Source organism: Elgaria multicarinata, chromosome 3, assembly GCF_023053635.1.
Source record: "Elgaria multicarinata webbii isolate HBS135686 ecotype San Diego chromosome 3, rElgMul1.1.pri, whole genome shotgun sequence".
In the NCBI taxonomy this organism is placed as follows: Eukaryota; Metazoa; Chordata; class Lepidosauria; order Squamata; family Anguidae; genus Elgaria; species Elgaria multicarinata.
The window spans coordinates 101,745,082-101,768,708 of NC_086173.1; the positions used below are offsets into that span (position 1 = coordinate 101,745,082).

The window sequence follows — 23,627 nt, forward strand, 5'->3', positions numbered from 1 at the left end:
AAAACAGGGCAGCACGGTTACTAACGAACTGGCCGACCACATCACATCAGTCCTTTTCCAGCTTCATTGGCTGCCAGTCCAGGTCCGGGCCGGATTCAAAGTACTGGTATTAACATTTAAAGCCCTAAATGGCTTGGGGCCAGGCTATCTGAAGGAACGCCTCCTCCCATATGTACCTGCCCAGACCCTAAGGTCATCATTAGGGGTCCTTCTCCGCGAGCTCCTGCCAAAAGAATTGAGACAGGTGGCTACCAGGAGGAGGGCCTTCTCTGCTGTGGCACCCCGGCTGTGGAATGAGCTCCCTAAGGAGGTTCGCTTGGCACCTACATTATATGCCTTTAGACACCAGGTGAAGACCTTTTTATTCTCCCAGCATTTTAACAGTCTATAAATAAATTTTAACTTGGTGTTTTAAATTTGTAATTTTGCATTGCTGCTGTTTTGATCTGGTTGAGCTTTTATATTGTATTTTATGTTATGGTTTTATACTGTTATTTTATACTTTGAATGGTTTTAATTTTTGTGAACCGCCCAGAGAGCTCCAGCTATTGGGCGGTATAGAAATGCAATAAATAAATAAATAAATAAATTGTAATAGTCTGAGGGTCAAACATACTGTTCTGTGATTCTCACTATGTCAGTCCTCCAGAGGCTGTATGGAGGAGGTTACTTTCCTTCAACACAACCAATGTGTTTTGCCCCTTGCTTCCTCACACCCATCACTAGTGAATAACATTTATTTCTTCCATTTGGGCCTCAAGCCCACCTCATTCCCTCTTCCCCCACATTTTAAAACCTGACTTTTCCTAGGGCTGCTGCTTCTTTTTCTACATCACCACTTTCTCAGAGCGTTCGCAGCCACCTCCACCACTCTCCCTGCTGCAAATATGGCCACTCTGAGCGAGGGCTCAACTTGCAAAGACAAAGGCCCATCGTCCGTCCCTGCCTTCATGTTTTTCTACCTGCACACCTGGGCAGCATGGAGCTACTGTATATGGTAGCTAGAGTTCCACATCTGTCTTAGGTTCCTGGTCTGAGCACAGACAGGCCCGGTGCTGCCATAGAGGCAACTCAGGCGGCCGCCTAGAGCGCCAAGCAAACGAGGGCACCGAACAGCGTACCCGGAAGCTGCTCTCCTAGAGCAGCTTCAAGGGTGTGCTGTTCCAAAGCCGCCGCCCCAGCCTCCGCCCAACCCCTGCGTCCTGGCTCCTTTGAAGCCAGGATGCTGGGGTTGGAGGCGGAGGCTTCAGTACTTCCAGGCACGCCGCTTCATTTTTTTCTTTTTTTAAGCAGCTGACCAGCCCACGGAGGGGAGCAGCAGCAGCAGGGGCAGCTGGGCGGGGGGCGGCCTCGGCAGCCCCTCAGCAGCAGCGGCGGCGGCTCCTCACGTCCCGGAGGCGGCTGCGGCTGTGAGGGGGTTGGTGGGCCGGCCCACGGCGGCCCCACCCTGTGTCGTCGCCGCCGCCACACCTCGCCCCGGCTCTCGCCCGCGATGCGCTCCGGCTCCACGACCCAGGCGCGCCGCTTCAAAGCCTCTGCCCCGCCCCCCAACCCCAGCATCCTGGCTTCAAAGCCGGGAGTGGGAGGGAGTGAGCAGGCGAGCGGGTGGGGGGAGCAGTGAGTGAGCGAGCAAGCGGGTGGGCAGGCGAGTGAGCGAGCGAGCAGGGGGCGGCTTCAGAACGCGCCTACCTATGGCGCAATATAGTCTGGCGCCGGCCCTGAGCACAGAAACACACTGTTTGACTGTTAAACCTTGAGCTTTGGGCTTTTTTGAACTTTCAAAATTTTCTGCATATCTACGCTGCTCAATCTTCAGTTTAAAACAAAAATGAGCAAATTCCATCTGGTAAATCTCTAGTAATAAGCCTTACAGTACTGTAATCTTATATAAGATAAAGTTAGCAACTAGGCTGTCTTCATCCATCACCAAGAGACATAGTTATCCTATGCACCCTTGTTTGGAAGCACAGGAGCACTATAGATTAATGATTAACTCAGTGGGATATGGTCATGAATTTAGGAATTTAGATTGTAAAGGTGTCAGTGTTTAGTTCAAGTCAGCACAAATGCATTTTTAAGGCTTGGATGTTCCAGAATATTGATGGGTCCTAAAGTAAAAAAAAAAAAAATTGGCTCTGGGGTGCTTAAGTATAGTCAAAAATATTCTATATCCTCAAAATTTGATGAAAAAGGATATAAGATCACTTTTCCATCTAACAAGGAATGGTAGCATTTTACTTATTAAATTAAGTTCTCACACATGGGGAAACACTGTCCTTTTCCTTCAAAATCCATTCTAAAATGTAAAATATATTCAGTCAAATCATAAATTTAATCTGTTAAAAGCCAAACCTTAACAGATTAAAGCAATAATACTATATATGCTTACCTGGGAGTAAGCTCAACTGAACTCATAGGGCCTACTTCTGAGCAGACATGCAGGATTGCACGATAAAGACTTCAGTCGATCAACAACTCAATGAGCCTGTTCAGACAACATGCTAAGCCATTTTGCAGTAAATGGGTAGTGAGCATGTTTAAACCTTGATGATGATGATGATGATAATAATAATAATAATAATAATAATAATAATAATAATATCAACAACAACAATACATTTATTTCTTACCTGCCTCTACCTCTGGATCGAGGCAGGGAACAACATTAAACTCAACAATACATAAAACTTGTTAAAAGAGCATATAAAACTGATACAATATTAAAATAACAATCATGACATCTTAAAATTCTTAGATATAAAATTCACCTGGGTAGGCCTGCCAGAAGAGACTAGTCTTTATGGCTATCTTAAACTCAGAGAGAGTATTAAGCTGACGAATCTCCTCCAGCAGGCCATTCCACAGTCTGGGGCCAACAGAAGAAAAGGTCCTCTGGGTAACAGTTGTCAGCCTAGTTGTGGCTGACTGGAGTAAATTCTTCCCAGAGGACCTGAGTGTGCGGGGTGGATTGTATGGAAGAAGGTGATCCTACAGGTAACCATGTAGCCACCATGGTTAGGAATGGTTCACATGATTCGCTAAGTCATGGTTCACACGACATGTAAGCCGCCCAGAGAGCTTCGGCTATGGGGCGGTATATAAGTGTAATAAATAAATGTTAAACCATAATGTTTAGCTCAAAATGTTTAACCACCGTGGCTTAACATGTCATCTGAACAGGGTCAATATAAATCACTAATGCAGGCAGCTCTTTCATGGAACAAGAACTCTAAGCAGCAACATTCCTCTGGAACTAAGCAATGAAATGAATCCTCTCTAGCAAGTAGTGGATATGAACAGAATTTTAACAGTAAACAATCAAGTCAAGGCAATCAGAACTTCCAAGGAGATCATCTAAGAAAGGCACTATGCATCTTAACGACATGGCTCAACTGTCACAACACTGGGATATCGTTAATGTCTAAGTAAGTTATTGAAAGGTGTTTAGTGAAAAGCAGTATTATACTCTGCAAACATTTTATTTGTATGTAAAGGTGGGAGAGAGTCTTCCACACTTTTTCAAGCAACACTCATGTTTCAGCATCCAGGGGAAACCTGACTCGTTGTGGTCAAGCAGTGTGCTGGTGCATGCTGCCTTATCACTTCTGTTTGGCTCCTCCTGCAAGCAGGAGTGGCTAAGTAAACTAGTCTGTAACTATTTATTGTTATGTGAGAACTGGGAATTCTCATTTGTCTCTCCCCAGAGAAGCCAGAGTCATAAGCCATGGTGTGTTGTTGGCTTATGACTCTGGATTGTCTGTGAAAAGACAAGCAAGAGCTTCTGGTTCACATGGAGGTGAATGGGTGGATATATCTGAAGACAGCTATAGGGATATATGAGAGATTCATTTCAGTCAGTTTTTGATCAAGATTCACCTAGTTTGCACCTTCCAGACTGAATGTTCAATGTTTTTAACTTTTGTAAACCGCCCAGAGAGCTTCGGCTATGGGGCAGTATATAAATGTAATAAATCAAATCAAATCAATCAAACATGGACTCAGATGCAAACTGCAGTCAAAGTCTGTACATTTCTGATTTGTGAACCCCCTACCCCCACAAAAAAATGCATTCAACAGCATATGTACTTTTGAAAAAATGTGCAAACGTGCTTTATTCAATGGGAGAAATGCATACATTTCAAAGATTCGCACAATTGATGCATACATTTGGAAACATACACATGGAGATATGCATGGATTTTCATGTGAAAAGGGAAAAACAAACCTTGCAATCTGATACAGACTTGAGTCGAAATGAGGTCCGAGATAGAATTTGGAGAACTTTGGCGAGCTTGAGGTTTGCTGATTTGCACAACTCTAGATTAAGACACCTACATGTGCATTTTGGCTGCAGGCATATCCTCCATTCATCTGTGATTCCCATATGACATGGCCGACCCGCTTCCCAACAAGAAGGCCATATGCCTTCTTTCCCAAAAGCTGCTACAGAACACATTTGTTAACCGGCTCTTTTTAAAGGCAATTTCAGTACAAATAATTAGAGGCATCGTCTGCCTGAACTGACCAAGCATCAAGTCAAGGATTCTATTTAAAAGGTGAAAGGAGGAAAGAGATTTTTCCTCTCACTCTACGCATACCCCTCCTCACACACAGGCAACTCTCTATGTAGAATACAGTCCTCTATATGCATTTCATCCCTGAATAGATAAGATCGCACCTCCCAAAAGAAATGAAGCATAAATAAAAATGTCAGGATGGCATAACGCAAAAGATATTGCAGGGCCAGAGAATAATAAAAAACATTTATCCAAGCAGGAATGGTACTGAAATCTAGACCCTGTTTCAAGATAACTTGGCTCTCAAACGCTCTTCTTTTGCTATTCATCAGTGGTGCCATTAATACTAGACTGCAAGGCAAAAATTCAGGACCCACAACCCAGAAGGCCCCCAAACAACTCCAAGGAAGTGGGCTGCAAGCAATGTGTTACACCAGTCTGGTAGAGGCTACTGCTGAATACTGTTTTATTTGAAGTACTTCTCCCAGTCTGGAAGCCTGGCAGCAAGCTGAGCCAGATTCTACACTTTGGGGCACATGGACAGAATTGGACCAGTAAGGGGGTCAGTGTCTACCAGGCTGGCACCTTCCTTTACTTTGGAATCAGCCAGCCAGCCAGTTAGTTAGGCCTTCCTTCCCCGGGAGAAGAAAAGTCAAAGTAGGCAGCAGTGGGATAGAGAGGAAGGAGGGAGGGAAGGAAGCACCATGAGGAGGGGAAGGGGGAAGAGGAAACAGAAGATAAAGGCAGCAATAGGTTCTGTTGAACACTTACTTGGAAGTAAAGCCTCACAAATTTACTGAGATTTACTCCAAAGTAAGTGTGCTGCACTTCTCTTTTCATTTTCTCTCTCTCCTCCCATTCCTTCCACTTGAATTTAGTGGGATTTACTCCTGAGTAAACATTAATAGATGTGTTTGACCTGTGGCTGGATTGTGGTCTTGATCTTGGTGGTAAACCCCTTTGTGTCTCTGCTTACTTTTTTCTCACTATCTTGAATTGATTTGACACCAAACACACACACACACACATATACAAACACACACATCCTTCCTGTCCCAGAGAAATCAGCAATTGTTTCAATTAAATTGGCTCCCCTTTGATAGAGAGCATCCCACCCTGTGATGTTAGGTATGAAAACCAAGCCAAAAAAGCAAGTCATTGGCTATTATTATTATTATTATTATTATTATTATTATTATTATTATTATTATTTCTAACCCGCCTCTCCATCCTGATCGAGGCGGAGAACAACAACAAGTATATAATACATAAAATATTAATCAAAACACAATATATATTGTTAAAACTTCCTAAAAACATCCTAAAAGCATCCTAAAATTCCACTGGATAGGCCTGGTAGGGAAGACAAAAAGAGGGCTTCTGAGAGTTTTCTTTCCACTAACTTCTCTGATCCTCTTGTTCATCCACAGTGGAATCCTATATATGTCTACTTAGATGTAAGTCCTACTGAATACAATGGGGTCATACTCCCAGGTTTATAGGATTAGAGTGTACATAGTATAAATAGTATTACAGTCTTAGTTCCATTTCAGGACTACCTCATACAACAACAGTGGCAGCAAAAAAGCAAGCAAGCAGAGCATTCCTACCACCACCACCCAAACACAACCACCAAAAAACAGGGGAGCAGAGAGCACTCCAGAAGTCACCTTGCCCAGGACCCCCTCAAACCCGGTAGTATCTCTGCTTTTTATGAAAGGGTATTACAACTTCATTTTGGCCTCAGTAGTGCAACATGAGAGAAACAAGCAGGAAGCACTTAGGGCCAACTTAACCAGGGTTTGTGCATTCTCTGGGAAGAAAATACAAAATCTGCTCCAAGAAATGCCAAAACACAAGCATATGAGTAGATTATGGAAATGTGCTTACTTCTGCTTCTTTTTCAAAATTCTGCTTCAGCTACCTAGTGAGGAAGAAACAAGGAGCTATGCAGAGCACTGGAGCCCAGCCTCTGGAAATCCTGATACACCACCTCCCCTGCTATTTCCCCCTGGCTCTGCCCACATTCAACAATCCTATGATTGTCAGACTGTGAATCACAAATTCTGCCTGTGGGTAGTGAAACTGCAGTGATACTCACTATACAGAAGACTATATATTTAAACTCCCTTGAGATGTCATCTCTGCAATATGAAGGCCACCCACTTGCTAGCTAGTACCCATGCATGCATACACCCGAATTATTAACATCTCCTTATAAAAAGCGGATTATACTTTCCTTTATTGAAAGGAAATTAACTCAAGACTCATACTTTCTAGCCCATAATGGAGATCCTCTTGGGAACATTATGAAATCCAAGACAGTCACAGGCCTTAGCTAGACCAGGCAAATCCTGGGGCAAACCCCAGGATCATCCCTGTGCATCCACATGACGCACAGGGGATCCCGGGATCATCTCTCCCTTGCCCTGGGATCTTGCCCTCCACTTTGGGCCCGCTTTTTCCTCAGTCTCGGGCTGAGCCTGAGACCGCGAAACGTGTGGCCCATTGCCGCGAAGCCGAACCCAGGGTGGGGGGAGCGGGGAAATTAAGTTACAATTTTAAAAAACCCTTACCTTTGCACACGACCGTTCGTGCGCTCTGTCTTCTTTTTTTAAAAATATGATGGGTGTGATGCCTCTCCTCCTGAGGTTGTCGTGCCCTATGTGTAAACGGAGGAGGGATCTCACATTAATCACAACGCGAGATCTTCCTTCCTCCATCGTGGGATAGAAGATAGGTCTAGTGAAGGCCACAGAGCATTACTTGATTGATTGATTTATTGTATTTTTATACTACCCAATAGCTGAAGCTATCTGGGCGGTTAACAAAAATTAGAAGAAAATGGTGATGTCTGTCTTTACTTAAATAATGTTTCTAAGAGGGAATTGATCCATGAGCCCTTGCCGAAGGAAGTGAAGCAGGTGGCTACTAGGAGGAGGGCTTTCTCTGCTGTGGCACCCCGGTTGTGGAACGAGCTCCCCAGAGAGGTTCGCTTGGCACCTACATTGTTTTCTTTCCGTCGCCAGCTGAAGACCTTTTTATTTTCTTAGTATTTTAACTCCTAATTTAACTTAAATTTAAACTTTGCTGTTTTAATCTCATATTTTAACCTTTATTAATTTTTGCTGTGTGGTTTTATTCTGGCTGTGCTTTTTATATTGTATTTTGTATTTGTGTTTTAAATTTGTTGGTTGTTTTTATGCTCTTCATGGTTTTAATTTTTGTGAACCGCCCAGAGAGCTTCAGCTATTGGGCGATATAAAAATGTAATAAATAAATAAATAAAAAGTGTGCCTCATAGAAGAAACTAGGATGCCTGCACTCCTTATATATTCTTAGATATTCAAAGAGACAATGCTGATTTCATTATAGGTACAAATTAAGCAAGCTGAGCAAGGATCGTAGTCAACATCAGCTTCCTAAAACATCTTGAAGACTATATACTAAACATTGAGCTTTACCATTTCGGTACAACATAAGAGACCGGAGAAGAATCCTTCTCTACAGCAATGCCCCACTACAGAAGAGATAGCTCAACTGTGAGGTAGGCAGATTCTTAGCACACTGTTTGTGCATGCTCATCCATGTGTAGGTAGAAATGCAATTTCTATTGAGTTCATGTTGATTCATTCCATCCCTGAGGTTTCATGATCAGCGTCATTCATTGGTAAGAAAGATACATTTGGTTACCATTATACAGTACATGCAGTCACTAAAAAAACCCTCCAGAGTTCTGTCAAGTGTAAGCATTTTCCACAGAGTGCATATCCAGTTTTGCAGCAGAAGAAAGAGGGAGGAAGCCTGATGCACTCACTGAAGCTGCAATGCTTGCCTAACTGGCTTTAGGCTCAAAGTCCTGTAATTCTCATAGGTTTCAAAACCTTCAGTAATTAAATATGGTTTTCTCTGCTGTACACTATGCATGATGACCAGCTGCATAAGGTTTACTTCTACAGTGAAAGAAAGCCCTTTCCCAAAAAATCAGAACAAGCCTTACCTTCCTAATGGAAATGCATAAGATTCCATCCTGCCTCCAAGATGGCAAATGGGGTGTTAATAGCAAACACTCCAGATATTTTACTCCAATGTGACAGTGTAGTATTTTGGGCAACTTCACAACTGCAAAGTTAATTCTAGAGCAACAAAACAATAGTGTAAAAATTCACAATCCAGAATTTTGCTGAACATATTCTTATGTTGGTGGTGTAGTGGCTAAAGTGTTGGGCTGGGAGTCAGGAGATCCGGTTTCTAGTCCCCACTTGGCCATGGAAACCCACTGGGTGACTTTGGGCCAGTCACAGACTCTCAGCCCAACCTACCTCACAGGGTTGTTGTTGTGAGGATAAAATGGAGAGGAGGATTATGTACTCTGCCTTGGGTTCCTTGGACAAAAAAAGGTGGGATATAAATGCAATAAATAAATCTATGAGCAGGGAAAAGAATCTCAGGTTCCTCCAGTCAGACTGTTATAAGCATACATGCTCTTGCACATCAGAAATCTAGCTGAATAGATCTTTATAGTTGTATGTATGTAGATTTGGATTGGCTTTTTTATATGAAGGAGAAAGAAGAGGAGGAAAAAAAGACACCACTATAGACCATTCACAGAGTAATCCACATTTATAAAATGGCAACAAGGTACAGAAAGAGTCTGAGTTCCAAGTTTTCTGTTCCTAGAAAGAAATTGGGTCCAGCAAAGTTAAAGTAGCCCATAGTTAAGTCATTTCCTCAGTTGATATTTTACATAATACATTTTCCTGGTTTTTTAATCCAAATTAGAGGATAAAAATTATTTGCTTAAGAATGTTGGAGATCTAAGGATGCCTCTATTTACTTAACAAAATATCAGTCAAATCTCTACCGTCCCACTGCACAACAAATGCATAGCTCTGAACAGGGCTGGGGTGATTTACTAGATTTTAAAGACTCCATGATTGTGACTGAAAACCCTCAGTTTGGAATATGGTGTGTGCCATGAGGCAGAAAGGAAAGATAAAAATGAAAGTAAATTAAGAAAATAATTTTATAAGAAAGATAAATATAACAGCAGAATAGAATGGTGGTTTTGAAGGTCACACTATCAGCCAATAGATTTTTGTTTCCATCTCAGGCATTGAATAAGAGGTACTGAAATTGAATGGAGTGATATTAATGTGTCAAGGAAAATTCTTGATGGGCAGTGCTGTTTAGGAAACAATGATGACATATTGGGGTCATGAAATACTTCTGTCTGATTGGAGACTCTTGGCTTCTTGGTCTATCCTATAACATGACCACGTGAATTTGCAAGATTATATCACATTACAAAAGCAAATTGAAGGCCTATGAATGCAAGCCACCAGCCTATACATTGCTATGAGAATGTTTAAAGATCTGGAAGTGATTTATGAAAACAATATGAAGTCTGAAAAGTTTGTAAGGAGCCACCAGCCTGTACTGGGTACAACTATATGTTGCTATGAGAATGTTTAAAGATCTGGAAGTGATTTATGAAAACAATATGAAGTCTGAAAAGTTTGTAAGTTACAGAAGTAGTAAGGGCTCTGTCTTAAATTCCTAAGACCACATTACCTTCATGACTTTATAAAATTGCAGATAAACTGTCAGATGATAATCTAGGTGGTCCTATAGTATATTTCATTAGACTGAGCTTATCTGTTACTATATATCAAGGATCCAAAGATTCTAGTTCATGCATTCAGCTCTTTTTGTCTACAGTTTGAATTCTCTGCAATGAAAAGTCCCTTTAAGGTATCATGTGGTCCACTTGGCATAAAACATTTTAAAAACACACACAAAATAAAAACACAGCCAGTTCATGAAAACAAAAGGTTTGAGGACACTAAAATATTATATTTCATTTGATACAACAAAAATGATACTTCCTTCAATTCAGTAGATACAGGCAGACTAACAGCCTCATGTAAAAAAGTTCATTACTGCATTTCCCCCACTCTTAAATAACCCTGCAAAAGTGCTCTAAAAAGCAGAATTGAAACTGAAGCATCCCAACATCATTTAAGGAACCCATAAACAATCATTAGTGAGGAATAACAAAAGTATACTACTCCTGTGGAAAAGTTGTCTGAGTGGAACTCCACCCATGGAATGCTCCCACTGCTGGAAAAGAAACTGCATCTAACCCAAGGCTAGTTTGACATCAAAACATTGAAATCCCAGGTGTGAAGGATTGTCAAGCAAATTACAGTCCAGTATAGATGGGCCACAAACTGCAATTACTTTTTTTAGATCACATAATGCAAGTTTTTCTACCACTTTAAAGGTTTTTGCTTGGAAGTTTACTATAATACTACTTTGGACCTTATTTCACTCCAAAACCCATTAGCTTAAAACTAGGGCCAGATCTACACTAGTCTTATACCGTTGCTAGTGTCCCTTTCTAACGTGGTTCTCTGTATCGGTTCTCTGTATCACGGGACACACTAGCTTGACTTACGTTTTGCTGCAACGGAACTTCAGGGCACATTGTTCAATCCTTCCGTTGTTCTCCCTCTTCTGTGAGAGCTGCTGAGTTTGCTCCGCCCACTTCCTGCCTCATTCCTAGCCAGCAGGGCAGGGCAGGGCAGGGCAGGGCAATAGTCATAAGCACACACAAACCTCCTCCCAAAAAGCTTAACACAAGTCCCAGGGAATTACCTGAATGCATAGGAGCCAGCCACTTTGCTGAAGCCAAGCAGGGCCGGGTCTGGTCAGAGTTTGGATGGGAGACCAAATTGAAAAGTTTTAGCAGCAGCCCCATTTAAGCCCCGCTGGTCATGAGTTTTAAACTTTGGACCCTTGTTAATTTTCCTGCACAGAGCTACAGCGATCCTTTGAGTACTCCTCAGCTCCTTTTCAAAGAGGGGGGAAATGTTAAAAAAAAATCATAAAAAATCAACCAATGACCCAATTTGATTCAAATTTGGTATTTGAATTACTGTGCCAATTTTGGTGTCTTTATCTATAAAGCTTACGCAGATGTAAGCATTTGTTTAAAATCCTGCTCCTGCGCCCACAGCAGCGGCTCGGGCGAATCTTTTGCAAAAGGAGCACAATTAAGGCTGGATGCATGGGACTACTTCACAATCAAAGCAGATTCTAAGGTGGAAAACTTCTGAGTCCTTTGCATGCAATTGTCAGTGATTGCACAGTATAACGCTGGTGTGATTTATCTGCTGTAGCAGATAAGACAGCAAACGGGGCGAAGGAAGGAGAACAGGAAGTGGGCGGAGCAAACCCAGCAGCTCTGAGAAAGGGAGAGGAAAATAACCGGTAGAACGAGGCACATGAATCTGTAGCCACACTGGAACTAAGAAATAGAACCTGTAAGTACAACTCATTTGCAACGTTGGAGACCCAGGGTCACGTGACGCTGTGCGTCACAGTAACCCATTCAAAACATTAGAATAACATCAGTGTAGTTTCCCACTAGAACCAAGGTTCATCCTTATTCATTCCCTCAGTTCTCAAAAGTTCTTCCATCTAAGGGAATGAGAAGGCTCAAATTACTATATACTTTTATAAACTCAGCTGTAAAGAGTATTTTCTAGCACATGGAGTAGTACTACTAACAATTAAAGGCAGACAATACAAGCCACATAAGTGAAACAATATTTTATAGTGGATTGAGTTCCTCTTGTTCATGACCAGAACTTAGAACACTTAGAACAGAATAAGCACAGTTATTCTGTAGGGCCTCTGAGGTAGTAGTAGGCTGATTTGGTTTTAAATGTTTGTGTCTGTCTTTTACATACGACTTTCTATTATGTCATGTTTTAGTGCGGGTCACTACAGCCATTCAGAAAATGTGGTTGTTTGAGAAGCAATTGAGGCTCATTAACTCCTTCCAATAGCTCTGTAACATAGATTTATTATTATTGCCAAACTGCAGAGGGAGATGAGACTGTGAAAGTACTGACTTGCCTAAAACTACCTAGTGGGTTTCTGGATGTGCTGAGATCTAAACCAGGGACTTGTTGGCTCACTACAGCAGTTCTCAAAATTATTGTTGCAATCCTACACTGATGTATATGTTCAATCAATCAAACATGTGCAACAATATGCAATATTGTAGATATACATCATCATAAAACCGCAATTACTTCTTGTTTGGATTTCAAAGGCCCATGACAAAAAATATTTATGATAAAATAGTAATTTTCTCCACAAACTGTAGAATATCTCCAGGAGAAAACAAGAGCCTTTAGGAAATATACATGCTAAACTCCAGGAATAAAATTGCCTTCCATCTCTCACCTACCAGAAAAGGCAATAGTATAAGGTCAAGCTAAGGATTATGCTGACAATTTAAAATGAAGAAAAACTAAAGCTTTATTTGAACTATCCTTTGTCAGTAATTTGATTAATCAGAAGAGCATACACACTGGTATTATAATCAATATTATTTCGGTATTGATTTTGTTTTCTGAATGAGGGGTTTATATATAGTCATATCTAAAACAAGTTTGAATTGAAGTGAATGGAAAGGAGATTTAATGAAAAGGTGAAATGTTGCAAACCATTTTAACTGTCTACCTTCTTTGTGTGTGGCCCTATAACTGCCAAGTTTTTCAACAAGCAGATATGATGTTAGCTTTTAGTGGACCATCTTCTGTTGATAAGAGTTTACAATCTTTCAGGATTCTACAAAATTCTCCTTTAGGCAGCGCCAAGATTCTCACAGATAATACTCTGAAGGAGTCTCAGTGCTGAAAGGACATGCCTTTGTTAAATTCAAGGTTCTCCCAAATGTTGTTGAATCACAGGACAGCCACATATTGTGCATCAAACATTCAGCTGTGAAAGAGATTGCTCCAACCATCAAATGCTGTCGCAACTGTGCAGCTCATCCAAAAAGGGGGTGCTATCTATGGGGCTGCAGTCTCACTACACTGTTGATAAAGACAATAGGCACAGACATAGGATGTGATATGGACAGTGGCCCTCTGCTGAGGTAACAAAAAAATGTTTCCTTCTGATCCTTCCTCCAACTCTATGGTTCCTAGTAGACATGTCAGTAATCTATCAAGCTTGTCAGTGCTGCCCCTCAGTGCCAGGTTAATGCATAGTAAAACCACTGCCATCCCAGATATAATCCTAAATGAGGATGCCAACCTAGCCAACTACAGAGACCTGGGTGGGAAAGGAGGGGAGTTAGCTTCTCCCATTGTTGCCCACCATGTTTCCAGGTGCAACACCAGCATCAACTTGACAGATGAGGAGGGGGGCTTGCCCTGGTCCATTAAGATTCCATCCCACTGACTAGGCACCCTGTTCAACAGTCTACTAGATATGAGTTTTTGCATGTAGTCTTGGGTTCTTGAGACAAGAGAGGGATTCAACTAGTATATCACTTGCTACGCTGTCCAAGAATTTCCTTTTGTAAGCTGATGAAGGCAGTCTCAGAGGTTATGTTGAATACCCCACAATTTAGAACCTTGGGGAATTTGAATGTTTATGCCCCTTGTTGGGAGTAGTTCAGGACTTCATGGCCTCTATGGTAGCCATGGACCGGCCTCAAATTATAGTTGGCCTGACACACTTAGGCCTTAGCTAGACCTAAGGTTTATCCTGGGGTCGTCCCGGGGTCATCCCTGCCTGCTCCTGGGATCCCCTGTGTGTCATTTACATGAACAGGGATGACCCCATGACGATCCCGGGATAAACTTTAGGTCTAGCTAAGGCCTCAGTTGAACAAACTCTAGATTCAATGTTCTGTTTAGGAATATGGTCAGGATGATGCTGATGTTTGAAGGGGAATCTTCATAGGTTCTTTTAGTAATGCAGATAATTACCTGGTCAGATTTGGAGCTTTTGGTGACTTGTGATCAATTAAATTGATCTGCCCCTGAAAGCTTATGGATCGAAATAGATTCCTGGCATCTACTGGGGATTCTCCTACTGATATGTCTGATGGTTCTTCCATAGCCCTTGCTGATCTCTGGAATAAGGAAATGATCTGGCAATTGACACATTCATTCCTAAACATCCTCTCCTAATTTGAAGAATTTACCCAGCTCCTTGATTTTCTGAGGAACTTGGAACAATGAAATAAAAAGGGAGACAACTAGAGCATAAATGGCAGAAGACTTGAGATAAATCTGCCCAAAATAGAGCCATATTAAGGATTATTCTGTGACAGTGATGACAGTAAAAAGAAAAGAAAAAAGTCTGACTTCTTCACAACCATTGTATCTGCTCAGTATCATCCACTATTGCTCTTCCTGGTGGTGAAATTGATAGAACCATCAATTGGTGAATTGATAGAACCATCAATAGCCACTATGGCCATTTTGCAAGACATTTTGTGGATAAAAATGACTTGAATCCATTCTGACTTGTACTCCACTTTTGAAAGAAGAAAAGAAATGGAAAGTGCTATTGTGCAGTCTGGTCAAGCTTCCATAGGTACCTTTCAGATTGTTGGCCCTGAGAATAGACTCCTAGAAGAAGAGTAGCCAACCATGTGTATGTTTAACCCTTGCCCATCTTGCTTACTTAAAGTAGCAAGAGCCAGCATGCCTAACTAAGGCCTAATCTACACCTGCCATTTATCCCAGGGTGGTCATGAGGTCATCCCTGCACATCCAAATGATGCACAGCTTATCCCAGTGTGAACTGGGATGAGCACTCAATTCCCCCAGGATAGCTGGGACTACTTTTCCTCCATTTTTTCCATCGTCTTGGGACCATCCCAAGCTCCGCGGGCAGTGTGGCTCTCCCTCCTGGGGTCCTCCCTCTTCCCTACGAGTAGCAGGGCTCAGAAAATGGGCACAGAGCTGTGCGGAGTGGATCCATTGGCACCTTGGGTGAAGGGGAGAGCATTTTCACCATCTTTGGGGTGGCACTCGGTGTCTTCCAGCGCTGAGTTGGTGTGTGTGTTTTTAAAACAATTGTTCCTTCGTGCAGGATCATGCCCACACAATTGCGCAAATGTCTCCTCTCTTTTTTCTTTTTTTTTAAAAAAAATGGTATCCCAGAACATCCCTCTTTACTTCTGGGACAACTCACTGGCATGTGGCCTTTGAGGGATGATCCCTGAAGTGGAACACTCCGTGATTGCCCCCCCCCCCCACTAACCAAAGGGCTGCAGGTGTAGATGAGCCCTGAGACTCAGAGGTAGTTAATGACTCCCCTAGAGAAGGACCCTTATTAAAGAAATTTACCCTTGAGTCTCCAGGGTTTTCTGAATTAAACTGATTATTTGTATTCATTCCACTCTTTTCTTAGGGCTCGTTTTGAGATGGAAACTGCCAGGAGATGGACAGGGAGGTACTGCCCTGCTGATTCTCCTGGATCCGCAGTTGCTTTCAACACCATGATTATTGATGTATTAGAAATTTGGTTCTGTTTCTGATCAGGATTCATTCAGTTCACACTTCCTGGACTGAACACAAACTCAAATGCAATCTGAGATCAAAGTCTGTACATTTCCAAGCTTACAATGTGATTCTGAAACCCAACAGCATGTGTACATTTGAAAAATGTGCACAAATGCTTTAATCAATGGGAGAATAATGGCTATATTTCAGAGATACACACAATTGATGCATACATTTGGAGAAATGTGTATAAATTTTCATGCGGGGGGAAAACCAAAGATCACAATCTGATACAGACACAGAATAGAACAAACTTCGAGGTAGAATCTGGAGAACTTCAACAAGCTCAAGTTTTGCTTGTATGCACTACACATGATCTCCTTCTGGGCCATCTGGCTGAGATGGGTATATGTGATCCCACTCTTCAGTGATTCCTTTCCTACATGGAAGACCAGACCTAGAGGGTAGTGTAGGGGTAGTGCTCTTATACCTCATAGCCTTTGGGGTACCACTTGGTTCCAACTTGCCTCTCATGCTTTTTAATATCTACATGAAATTGAGGCCTTTAACATGCAGATGACACATAGCCCTCATGTTCCCATCATCCAATCCCAGGGAGACAGTGGAAATGATAAACTAGTGCCTGGAGTTGGTTCAGAAGTGAATGGGGTTTAAATAAGCTGATTTTTTTTTATTAAAAGGTGGGAGTACTATTAGTTAAGAACACCAGTGAGCTAAATGAGGTATTTCAATTTGTTACAGAGGAGATTACATTTCCCTTGAAGTGACAACTACATAGTTTGGGGGGTATTCCTTGATCCATCATTATGCCTGAATGCTCTGGTGGTGGCAGTTGCTAGCTGTGCTTTTTTGTACACTCTGGCCAATACAGCAGCTTTACAAGGAGAAAGTGGACTTGGCTTTATTCATTCATGCTTCAGTTATGGCCAGACTGGATTACTGTAATGCATTCTACATGCAGCTGCTATGGAAGACAATCTGGAAGCTTCAACTGGATCAAAATATGGCAGCCAGACTTTTGTCTGATGCTCACAAGTCATACTCATCTTATGTCAACTCTATTGGCTTCCTATTTGTTTCTGGGCTGGTTGTAGCATTTGAATCCCTAGATGTCATAGTCCCAGGTATCATGCCCCCACTGAAGAATCCTCTTCAGAAGAAGCGTTAGTACTCCCAGGGACAAAGCGGCCGATGCCTGGAGACCAGGAGTCAGATTTGGAGGACCCTGGGTCTTCAGGAGACATGTTCACAAGTCCATTCCTGCAAGAGTATGTGAGTACCACCTCTGAGACAGAGGCTGAGTGACCATCTAGCCCACGAGAACGCTGTCATCTCAAGAGACTGGCCAGACCATCTCTGTGAAAAGAAGTGCCATGTTGCAGACAAAGGCACCTTGTAAATAAAGAGCTCCTTGTGAGCAAGTCACTCCTTCTGAAGACAGCTTCTTGCTGAACATCAGATGTAGTGATGTGGGATGGAAATTCTTCCAAAACTTTCCGGAAAACTTCCAATGTTTATTTTTTCTACAGAAAATTTTCCATTTCATAAGTTCAGTAGTACAATAAATGGATGCCGATTGCAAATACATTATTAGGCAAGCTTGGCGGTGTTAAAGTATTAACGTTTTTCAGGTGTGTATCCCTAGCAAGTATGTGACAGCTTTCATATATGTCAATGAAATACATATATGCCTCACTGTAAAATGGAACTAACAAGTAATGACGGCAAAAGTGATTGTACCCCAACAACTTGAGGGAAAAGGAGGTGAACTGTTGAAATAGATGAGTGGTTATCAGCATATCATGCGCAGCTTTTGGGTTCCTACAATTTATTAGAGTGTTAGCAGTTCTCAATACCTTTTGTTTTTTTCTCCTTTAAATTTAAACAATGTAAGGAAAGTACATGCTATTGTCTTTAAATTTTTCAAGTATTCTAGTAAAACATCTACATAACATTTAAATTGCATTAAGTATGATTTAATTCCCCCTCTCAAATACCTCATTATTAATATGGGGCTACTGTTATTTACTAAATACACAAATATAAGCTAATTCAGATCACTCTAAGGCATCCAAACAAATCCAATGCAAACCGATTCCCCCCCCCCCCCGATGCAAATGATCCTAATTTGCATAGGAAAATTTTCCAATTCAAAATTTTCTGGACAACCAACACCACTGCTCAGATGTTCTGCAACTGGCTGAGGCTCTTGAAGTTACAACTTATAAGCTTCAGCTGTCAGCAGGAAGAGCTGCTGGAACAATGTCTTTATACCATCTCTGGCCCCTGATCTTCTTGCCCCCACTACCACTGCTGGACCTCCTGTAAGTAGACCCTGGATTGACTTTTGACTTTGTGTTTGGACTATTCCCTGCCTTGTTCTGTACTCCTTTTGTGAATCCTGACGGCCTGATCCTGGACAGCCTTTGACTCTGCGGTAGAATCTTCTCCAGCCTTGAACCTCATAAAACTAGGACATTAAATGGTTTAGGACCAAGTTACTGAGAAGCTGAGCCATAATTGCTTTTGGTACACATTCATTCTATATTTTGGTACTTTGCTGACATCACCCTATCTAATATTTCTTTTGTTCTGTGGAAGGTTGCATGAGCAGGAGGTTTATGGCAGATAAGAGCAAGACTAACCCTGACATTAGTAAATATTGATATGTAACTTTATCTAGGGTGACCATATGGAAAGGAGGACAGGGCTCCTGTATCTTTAACAGTTGTATAGAAAACGGAATTTCAACAGGTGACATTTGTATGCACGCAGCACCTAGTGAAATTCCCTCTTCATCACAACAGTTAAAGTTGCAGGAACTATACTAGAGTGACCAGATACAAAAGAGGACAGGGCTCCTTCAGCTTTATCTGTTGTGGTGAAGAGGGAATTTCACCAGGTGAGATGTCACTTGTATGTACATGCATACAAGTGACATCTGCTGAAATTCCCTTTTCTGTGCAACTGTTAAAGATATAGGAGCCCTGTCCCTACTTATATGGCAAGCTCTAATTTACCCCAAGTGCTAGTATTTAGGGACAACTCAAGACTTGACTTTAAAAAAATAATAGTTTTTTAGCCATCACATTCAAAAGTGTGAACCCTTGTCATATCCTATACCAAACAAAAAAGACATTTCCAACTTGGGTGCCTAATACTGCTCTCCATTTTTTTTTGTAACTGGTTCCATTTTTATTTTTTATTTTTATAACTACCATGCTTCCCATAGTAATAAATATCTAATACTGAACAAGGAACTAAACCAAGTTAACAAATAAATCACAATGATAGACAATAGAATTATTTAACTTCATCTTACATTTATAGATGCCAGTACAGAGAAAAAGATTCAGAAAATTTCTATTAATTCAAAGAATAAACCACCTTCTTACAAAGTAAAGTATATAAGACTGCTTTGTTTAAAAGCCTACAATACTAATAACAATTTATATTTGCTGTATTTGCTGAAGTGGGCTCTAGCCTTTGAAAGCTTATTGTATTATTATTTGTTATTTTATTATTACATTTATATCTCACTTTTTTCTCTTGCAAGGAACCCAAGGCAGTTTACATGATCTCTCCATTTTATCCTCACAACAACCCTGTGAGGTAGGTTAGTCTGAGAGTCAGTGACTGGCCCAAAGTCACCCAGTGAGCTTCATGACCAAGTGGGAACTAGAACCTGGAACTCCAACACTCTACCCACTACACCACACTGCCTCTCCACAGCAAGAAATAAATGTTCGCCTTTAATGTGCCAAAGGGCCCTTAGCTGTTGTTGTTTTATGAAATGGACTAACACAGTTATAGCTTGGGAACTTACATTTCTTGTATACATGATAGTTCGTGAATATGAATTCCCATTAGCATCACATAGAAGTTAAATATGGTCACAAAAAAGAAAATAGTGTCTTAAGCGATCAATAGTTATACAGGATTTTCTTTCATCAAAAGAAATATACATGGAATCATGCAGAGGTTGCTGACATACCTCCGCAAGATCCTGCTTCTATTTAGCACCAGTTAGCCAACGCTGAAAACTATTTAAAAGAGGAATCAGCCTCAAAGAGCAAAGCCATTAATCCCATTTGTGTACACAGGCATACCCACTCACCAAAAGCAACTTGTCAATCAAGTGGATACCACCCAACATGCCCGACTGAATAGGCCTCTTCCAATCTGGGATTTTGCTTTTTAAATCTCGATGAGAAATTCCACGTTAGACAACTGAGCCAAGCCTTCCTTAGCTCAGCATAAGATGATTAAAACCATGCTACCCAGGAAAAGAGAGATAATATGAAACACCAGAGGTTTTCTAGGGGACAGAACTAGGAACTGATATGCAAAACCACTGTGAATGTCTAAATCATATCTGAGGTTCAGCAATCCAAGTACAAATACTCTAATCATTCTGCATGCTGCAGGCAAGACAGCCTGCTGTAATGGAAGGCAGCTCTTGGACTAGTTATGAAGGCAAAGCTCTTACACTGGAGGATTTACATATATCACATCCATACACACACACACACACAGAGAGAGAGAGAGAGAGAGATTAAGTAATTTAGTGAGAACAATCTCTAAAAGTCGAAGGATTCTAGTAAAAAATGCTCAGCATCATTCTCAACTGATACATGTTTCTCAAATACTCATTCAAACCATTCTCCAAAGCCCAACTTTTCCATAAGGTCTTCAGCTAAACTGTGTAATCTTCATTCCCAACTGTAACCAAGTTTAAGTACATATAAGAACTGCATTTCCCCATATCCAACACTTGCCACCCTTCTCTTTCTCCCCCTACTCCCCTGCTTCTATTGTTTTGCATTGTCTCTTTTAGACTGCAAGCATTGGGAGAGTTTCTCCATGAATCCCTATAAGGTGTCATGTATACTGCTATGTATAAATAAATAGAAAGCTTTGTCTAAAACAATGAAAAAAGTATCTCATACTTGGAAGATCAAAAGCCTTGTTTTGTCAGAGGAATGTATACACACACACACCCGCAATAAATACGGTAATATTTGACCAGCTCTACTTATTTGGGTGTTTTTTTAAAAGAGGCTTATAAGACATTCAGTGGAAACTACATTTTTCTTCCTCCGTAGCATTTCTGCTTTTAAGCATTAGGCAGTGCAGTGCTGAAAGCCCTGAAGAGCAGTATCTAGCATTATAGCCCACATGTTAAAGGGCATTAACTCCATGCCTTTTCCTTCTGGATACAAAAAAACAGGTCTTGGGAAACCAAAGCAGAAAAAGGAGCAAACCAAAATCTGTCTGCTATGTTGTTTTTATTTGTAACATCCGGTAACAAATTTCCCAAGAAACACACATGTGCACATGTAATAATGTACATTATGAATAATGCCCACCTCATTAAAAAAAGAGTTGTAATTGCTAGATTATTCTCACCAGGCCAATCCTACACTACGTTTGAAGAGCTTTAAGAATGAAGAATCAGGCCCTTGAATTACTATAGGAGAACAGATAAGGAAATGTATTTTGTGCATCCCAATTCTATGCATGTCTATTCAGAAATAAAGCAAGTCGTATTGGGCTCAGTAGGGCTTACTCCCAAGTAAGTGTGCATAGAATTACAGCTACAATGTCTGTTTTTCCATAATTTAGGTACAATCCTATAAACACTTACCTGGGAGTAAATCCTATTGAACTCAGTGGGGCTTATTTCTGAGTAGACCTGTATATGATTGTGCTGTTAATCTGGTAGGATTTATATTGGAGCTTGGCACAACAGATCTGACAATATTTCTAACTTTTTTGTATATCAGAAAGGATGTTTATAAACTATATAAAACCTATATGTTCCCTGGATTGCAATTTCTATTAAGATTTGTGTAACTAATACTTTGATTTGTATTTGATGGTTTTAACTTTTGTGAACTGCCCAGAGAGCTTTGGCTATTGGGCAGTATAGATATGCAATAAATAAATAAAATAAACTACAACAAAATGATTGCTTCTAAATTAAAAGTGTAATGTTACAAATTTGGTTTCAAGGGAAATAGTGGCACACTATTATGGTTTATGGGTTGGGGCTCTTTCTGTGATCATTTACAGAGATGAATAAGCTGATTATTTCAAAAGGGACTGCTTGCATGAGTAAGGATTACTCGTGCACACAGGAAAACTGCAAGATCAAATCCTAAACATTTAGTACTGAACAAGTGTAAGCATTGTGTCTCCCTCACCCAGGTAGAAACCTTTCTGAACTTTATATCCCAGTGGAATGTGTATGCATGTTTGACAGCCAGATTGACAGAAGGAGAAAGCCCAGCAGCTGAGTCTCAGAGGTCAATAGTGTGTGGATCTCAGAAGGATGGAAGCAATGTTTCACAATAGCTCCAGAAAAGTGTGTGTGTGTGTGTGTGTGTGTGTGTGTGTGTGTGTGTGTTGTAGTGGGTAAACTAATAACACAGGAAACTTTGAAAAGGAGAACAGCAGTAAGTGCTACAGACCATCATGTTAGATCACAATGATTCCAAAGGGCTGTTCTATGGGGGGAAAGCCCACATTGCCTCTTTCCATGAGTTTATAAGCATGCATTCAATGGCATGGCAGGCATGTCCTTCAGCAGGTCATATACATTTAACATCTTCCATCCAGTTACACTGTCAAAATATTTGTCTTATTACATGGGATCTATACTAAAAAGTCCCCTGCAGGGTTTAATCTAAAATATTCTAACAAAAATACCGATGGGAAGTTGAAGTCAACATGCCTATTATGGCTTCGGGCCATCAAGACATTTCTTCACTTGCAGAAGTAGGTGACAAACAGACACGCTGCCAGCCTTTATGCCAAATCATGAGAATGGCACAGAATTGTGTCCCAAATGCTGCATCTCATGCAATTTCCAATCACAGATCAGGAAGGTTTAAGGAAAGATGCTTTGAATGAATGTGGCATTAAATGAGACTCTTCCTATCAGCAAACTGTTTTCTGCTGAAAAATGTTTGACATGTTGCCTCTCACCTTCCAGTCTCATACCATGCTTTCCAATCTTCTGTCTCAGTGGACAGGAATCAATTTGTGTCAGTACAGGAATTACAATAGTAATAATATTAATAAAGCAGCTGTAGATAGCCTGTGGCAATGCAGCTATCGATGTATTACGGGTTTAGAACTCTGCTAGGTTTTCCTGGGTTGTGGAGATTGTGCGGGTACACCTATAAGCCATAAAACCTATCTCTGCTTCTTCCATGGCTGAAATTAAAATTTCATTAGATTTCTTTAAAATAATGAAAAACTTAGGAACTTCAGTAACCTTCTTTCCACGTAAGAGGCACATATCAAATAATTTTATGGAAATGGGAGCAGTGGGAGAATGCAGAAACTGATAAAAGCCATAGGAAAGAGGAGTTTAAAAATAGAAACTTGCTGCTGCCAATGTTTACATTGAAATCTTAGCTATTTCTAACACAACTGTAGCTGTAAATAATGGAGCTCAATTAAACATGCTCATTACTACTTCATTGTAATACTTTCAAACTTTGCACATATTAAGCATCCTCCAGCAAACTGAGAATATTAATATATTTTCCTAGGGTTTGTTGGTTGGTTTACTCAGTCTTACACCCGGAGGTATGAAACAGATTTCTTAGATGTATCTTTTAGTTTAACATGAGAGAAAGAGAGAGAAAAGATGCCGATAGTATCTTGCCCCGGCATTTGAAAAACAAATTAAAAAAAACTTAATCCCGCCACTTTGGCAAAGAGGTTGAGTCGGGTAGAATCCGGTACTGCGCTT

General features: G+C 40.9%; 1 protein-coding gene across 2 annotated transcripts in view; it reads right to left on the minus strand.

The window, feature by feature from the left end:
* The window catches only part of CACNA2D2 (calcium voltage-gated channel auxiliary subunit alpha2delta 2), a 639,662-nt gene that overhangs the window by 615,156 nt on the left and 879 nt on the right, over positions 1-23,627 (minus strand). The gene's annotated exons all lie outside the window — the stretch shown is intronic.